The sequence below is a fragment of the Cryptomeria japonica genome, chromosome 3, assembly GCF_030272615.1.
Source record: "Cryptomeria japonica chromosome 3, Sugi_1.0, whole genome shotgun sequence".
In the NCBI taxonomy this organism is placed as follows: domain Eukaryota; kingdom Viridiplantae; phylum Streptophyta; class Pinopsida; order Cupressales; family Cupressaceae; genus Cryptomeria; species Cryptomeria japonica.
The window spans coordinates 235765786-235772447 of NC_081407.1; positions in this window are offsets into that span (position 1 = coordinate 235765786).

Genomic DNA, 6662 nt, shown 5'->3' on the forward strand with positions numbered 1-6662 from the left:
AAAGTAATTGCAGACTTTGAATTAATAATTCCCTAGTACTACTAATGGAAAGGGCCATACTGTCCGCACCCTAATTTTACCTTCACAAGGTTTTTTTGTGGCACTACCTATTTTAAGAAGATTTTTTTTTTTAAAACTATGGCTAGTATGATGTTTTATTATATAAGAGAATGAACAACCCTCTTAAAGATATTCATACTAATCAAAAAGAATAAAGTATAAATAATTAAATTAGTTGAGATTTAAAAGTTGAGTTTGGATATATATATTTGACTTTGTTATTGAAACAAGAATAAAATGTTTAGGTTTGTTAATTGGTCTGTTTGGGTTAATCTGGATGCGAAGAAGGTGAAGGATATTGAATGGAAGAGATTGGAGGAGGGGTGGATCAAGGTGAATTTTGATGGGGCAACAAAGGGTAATTCAGGTCCATCAGGGGCAGGATATGTTGCGAGGGACTGTAATGGTAATATTCTAGCAATAGGGGTTACAAAGTTGGTGGAGGTATGAACAATGAAGCTGAAGCCCAAACCGCTCTTCTAGCAGTTAAAATGGTAGACAAATTAGCAGTATCAAACCTAGAAGGCAACTTTCAAATAGTAGTAAACGTCATTATTAAAGGTGAGACAATTTCTTATAAATTAAAATAAATTCATTAAATTAATTTGAAACAATTTGACAAAGCTCAAAATTTCTTTGTCACCCACACCTTGAGAGGGAGGAATAATGTGGCGTACAAGTTGTCCAATGTGGCTATATACGATACAAATAGAATGATAAACTATTGTAAAACCATCAAATATCCAGCCACATAAAACCCTAGTTCTACAATTACGAATCCACCATACACTAATGAAGAACCTACAACATGCAAAACATCAAAAACATGAAAGATTATACCATTCACACGCCTAGTAGGGTTTGATCTCCATTGATCTTGCTTCAATATGGTTGCTTTCAAATTTTGTATTGTGCACAATAGCTCAACAAAGAACATATTGTGGTTATGTAGATGCTTGATTACTTGATCGCATGAAGGTTGATTGATCGCATTGGTTGTGTAAAGTGGAAAATTGGATCCTAGTGACTCCCCACCTAGGAGAGAGAAAGGAAGCCACTAGAATGATTTTCACTTGGGAGGAACTTTACATTCAAAAAAGGGGCTGAATCCACTAGATCCAAATCCGAGGGAAACAAGGATGCGAATTTTGAGTGGATTGCAATGGTTGAAGTGTGATTTACCCTCTTTTGTAAATGAGAAAGTTAACTTGCTGACTGTGTACAAAAGAGAGAGGAAATGAGTGAAATGAGGTGCTACCAGTTCGGGATCGTGTTGTAACTTTGGATCTAAGCTAATTAAACTGACGCGGATCTGCCCTGCAAATTTGGAGAAAAGTTGTCGAGACCATGGCGGGAATGTACATGGTCCGCCACGAAATCCGCGAAACGAAAAGGGTTCTTCCATCTTTGCAAATGAAGCCCAAACCTGCGATTACAATTGTGCACCTGCAACCTACACACAAAAAAGAGAAGAAGGGGGCGTTGTTGATAGGGGTTTGCCTTAGTCAAACCCTGGTTGAGGAATCAACCTAGAAAGAAAGTAATTACAAATGCTTGAATGTAAACAATGGAGATGTATACCTTGTAGATCTACAACTTGTTGATGATGATTGCTTTGCTTTTTGAATGTAATCACAAATGTTATATGAAATGGCATGTAACATGACAAAACCCTAACACACACACACACACACACACATGCTTGCAAATGAATGTTGTAATGTTACTCTAATGGATGAATGAAGAAGACTTGAATGCTTGAATGCTTGATAATAACCTTGAAATCTTGTATCTTCTCTTTATGATATCTATCTCTTATCCTCTAGCATATGTCTATGCGTTATACATATGTCCTTGAATGAGAGTATTGAATTCCCTTTTATACATGCCTCAAGGATTAATTTTCAACCGCTGAAGGCCGACAAAGAGGAATAACAAACCCCGAAGACAAGAAGTGCATGGGAGATTGGGCAACCCACACATAGGACCACCCTAGGAGGTGGGGACCGGGGTGCCACACCACTATCCTAGGGGGACACGCCCCTGTCCTACCCTATTTTGAGGTCTGGACAGGGTTTAAAGCAGACACGAGACATGAAGGAGGAAGAGAGAAGGATTAGAAATGCAAAAATAGGTCCTGGTTAAGGAAGGAGATGTCGTTGCCAAGGTGAGGACCCCAAATATGGTTAAAACTGTAGGGGCCACAATTCTATGACACTACAAGTTGATTGAATGATTAGTTAGGGTTATGAAAGGATGAAGGAATCCTCTTATGTAGAGAACACCTTAGAAAATGAAAGGATGGGATTAAGAGGTAAAAGGATAAATGGTCGGCTAGAATTAAAGGGTGGGTAGAGGAAATAATAAAATACGAAGGAGGTAGTTAGAGGAAAATTAAGAGATAAATGACAAGTGTCATGGGGGGAAAAGGCTAATGAATTAATTAAATAAATAAAGATCTATTTGATTAATAGAGGCAGTGGGACAAATTAAATAAATAGAATATTTATTTAATTTACGAAAAGGCTAATTTAAATAAATAAAAAATATTTATTTAAATAGGGAAAGGCTAGAAAAGGATAAATGAATTAAATAAATAAATAAAAATCTATTTAATTAATAGAAGGCTTAGGATAAAATAATTAAATAAATAAAATATTTATTTAATTATGACAAGACAATTTTAGGTGTCTACATTTTGCCCCTAGTTGAGACAATATAGCTTGTCGTGTTGGCTCAAAGAAGATGAGATTAACTAATACAAAGTTTTCCCTGGGTAAGGAAGACTTCATGCCCCCTCGAAAGATTGGATGAAAAAAATTCAAAAAAATTGTAGACAATCTCTCGAAAAGAAAGAAAGGCTAAAAAGGATAAGGATAGGACGACAGGGTTAGATGGGCGAAAGCAAGACTCAAAAGGGGTCAATGAGCAGGAAAAAGGTGGCGAGAGGAGAGCACGACCAAATAGGGTTTCACAACCTATATATAGAGGCTAAAAAGGAAAACATCCTCGTTTGCATCCACTACTCTTGAGAGATCAGAGCAGAGAGCACTCAGAGAACTTAGGAGAGTAATCAACAGTCGGGAGATCATGGCAGTCCCATTACATCATTTGAGCAGGTCTGACAGTTCGAGCGGACTGCAGACATGGGTGAGTCAATATGTACCTCAAACTTGCTCAATCATTTAGCATTTATTGTGCATTTATTAGGCTAGAATGTAGGGTTAGACAAAAGCGTTGATCATAGGCGAGCTAGTGGTTTATGATCGAGAGGGGGATGCAGATGCTCTATAATTGGTGTTTGGAGATCCTGAGCTAGAGATCAAAGGAGGACATGTGAGTTGGGAGGTCATGTACACACTAGTGGGCATACATTAGATATAGTGGTGGGAGGGTTTATCAGTGGGTTCTTATGTCTAGATAGGGTGACCCATGTGGGTTGGCTACTGGGTGGGGGAAGAGCACTAGAGATGCTCTTGACTTAGAGGACCAGGTTTGCATGGTAACCGTGTGTACTAGCACATATATATCATGAGTTGCATCAGTTTGTGTACCTCAATGGTTGTGGGCTTGGTTGTGGAGTGACTCTATTACAAGCTTGGGCTTATGTGCATATAGTTGTGACCAAACCAGTGCACTTCAGATTCAGAGGATGCGTACAATCTTATGTACAAATATATGGTATGATCACTTCTTAGCCATGGCTAGGGAAGTTGAAGTACTAGTGCAAGGCTGAGGAGGTAGCTTCAAGAGACTCGAGATGAGCAGGTAAGAGCCATTAAGCAATATATAGCCACCAAAGAGACCATTAGGGTGGTTAGGGCTACATAGCAGGGGGACTTCAAATTAGGTTACACTTACTACATCAAGGTTGGGGAGGAGATCAGCTACTGGAGGGGCTTATATGAGGTAACACCTCCACCTTAACTAAGAGCAAGTAGCTACGGACGGGCATCTTGGTCTACTACCATAGGGAGGGATATGAAGATGGCTTCTAGCAGTGGAGTTATGGGTCCACCACCACCAACAGGATTAACTCATATTCCATCGAGGCCTACCAGCTCTAAGGGAGGGAGTTCATCATAGCTCTCTCTAGTCCATTCTGTATCGGTTTTGTATGATGATGTAGACACTTTTGGGTATGATTTTTTACATCGTTGTATCATGACACTTTATTTTTTGATGTATATGCGAGATGATCTATTTTGGCGACAACTATATGCATGTGTATGTTCCTACATATGATATATTTATGATGTATGATTATAACTATATGCTTTATGATGTCTAATATGATGCTATATTTTATTCTACATGATGCTTCTTATATGATCTATGATACATGTGGTGTTGATGATTTTATGATGTGATGCAATACTTATGAAATACAAAGATTTTTTTGTTTTTTATGTGTTTATGATATGCATGATGATGATGTAATATTATATGCTTATAATGATACATGATGGATGCAATATGATAATGATGTGTATATGATGTGCTAACAAGTGGTGTGTGTAGGATGTGATGTTATATGTACATGAATATAATTACATGAAAACTAATATATGAATATGCAAGATAAATGCAATATGATTTCTAGCTATATGATATATGCATACTAATATGTGATAATGAAGATGAACACTACATGAAATGAAGATGTTTTTGGTGTGTCATTATACTTAGTCATGTGATTCTGGACTATAGGGACTCGAGGAAAGATGATGGAGGACAAAGCGGAAAGGGGGATGGAAGGTAGAAGATATGGAGGTGAATGAGCTTCTTGTTCTATTATCACCTTTGAGCTTTATTATGGAAAATGTATTGTGGCCATCCAAATATAGGTTTGACCTAGATAGTCTTTGTATTATTTGCATGGAAATTGGACAGTCGCAAACAAGGAGTGCCCCAGTTCACACTAGACTCACAATATCCTCATATCATTAGACAAACTATAGTATTACTAAGAGACAATCCACAAACATCAAAATAGGTGAACATACCCCATCTGAGTGCCTTTCTAGTCAAAGACATCCTAGAGATACAATCTCTAGTCAGAGACATCATTGAAAAGCTAAAAGACATGTTGAACCATAAAAGATAAAATCAAAAGAAAACTAAAGACCAATTGAAATCCTCAAGTTATAAGTGTATCTTTCCACACATATTAACATGTTTAATCTAGTCACGGTGTTGTCGTCCTGATAAAGGACAAATGATGTTGAAAGAAACCTGTTTGTAGTCAAAGTCTACTGAAAGATTGATTTGTTGAAAGCTCACTGTTGGTTGTGTCACATCTAAAATTGACTTATTTCATGAAACTGACACTTTATTGCGGAGAAGAGTGAAAAATTTATTATGGAAAAATGGTGCAAGTGATCTTTTATTGTGGATTTTGTGCGAAAAGAAGGAGAAATGAAAAGACGATGCTCCTCAAAACATGTGATGCTAAGGTTCAACTTCCATCACTAGGTTTAGGATCTGCCCCCAATTATTGATAGGACCTGATTTATTGTGGGTGAAGGAAAAGGGTGGAAAGGGTTTATTATGGATGACCAATTAATTTTAAATAGATCAATAACAAGTCATGATGGGAATGGGAAAGTTTATTATGGAATGGTAGGTTGTGAGTGTGTGCAAAAGTGAATTGGGCAAAATTGAATCCTGAAGGAGTGAGGAGAAAAAGTCTCTACACATGGTTTTGGTCACCCAGTTTTCACCATGGTACTTACCCAGAGAGCCATGAAAGTGGTTTTCACCGTTGGACAAATTTATTTCTCTTTACTTTTTTCAATTTTTCATTTTTTTTTTATATTTTTTGTATTTTTTATTAGGATACTCTGAAAGGTATGTATAAAACCTGTGAAGGTGCATGTTGTTGATAGGATAATCCAATGGTTCTCCCTCTGGTGTTGATAATTGATATGCACCTGATCCATAGACTGTTGTGATAACATAAGGCCCAAACCAATTCGGTTCAAACTTGCCCTTTTTCTCTGTCTTGTTGATTTTTAGGGTTTTCTCTCAGGACCAAGTCACCAACCTCAAATGTGTGAGGCTTCACTCTGTGATTGTATTTGTGACTCGTGCATTGTTGATATTCTTTGAGATGATTAAATGCAGTTTGTCTATGCTCATCTAATAATTCCAAATCTTGCAAGCGGGAGACCCTGTAGTCTTTATCATTGATAAGATCACACAAAGATACCAATAAATATGGTAACTTGACCTCAATGGGAAAGATGGGTTTAGCACTATAGACAAGTGAATAAGGAGTAGCTCCAGTGGGTGTGCAAACACTTGTGCAATAGGTCCATAGTGCGGGATTGAGTTGGATATGATGAGTGGTTCATCCTTATACTTTTAATCACACTTTATGGTTTAAAATTTTAATGATCTATGAACTAATATGCCTAGTGACATCCTTATAACATGCATATTTACTCATTTTTTCTATTACATTTTGCTTATTAGAAGTAATATTAGACATGATATCTTTTGGTCAAATGTTTTACTTTTTGCTTGATTTACATGAATGAATGGTTTAATAATTAGAATTATGTCACTTTGTTATGCCTTATCTTCATAAATGTACTTTT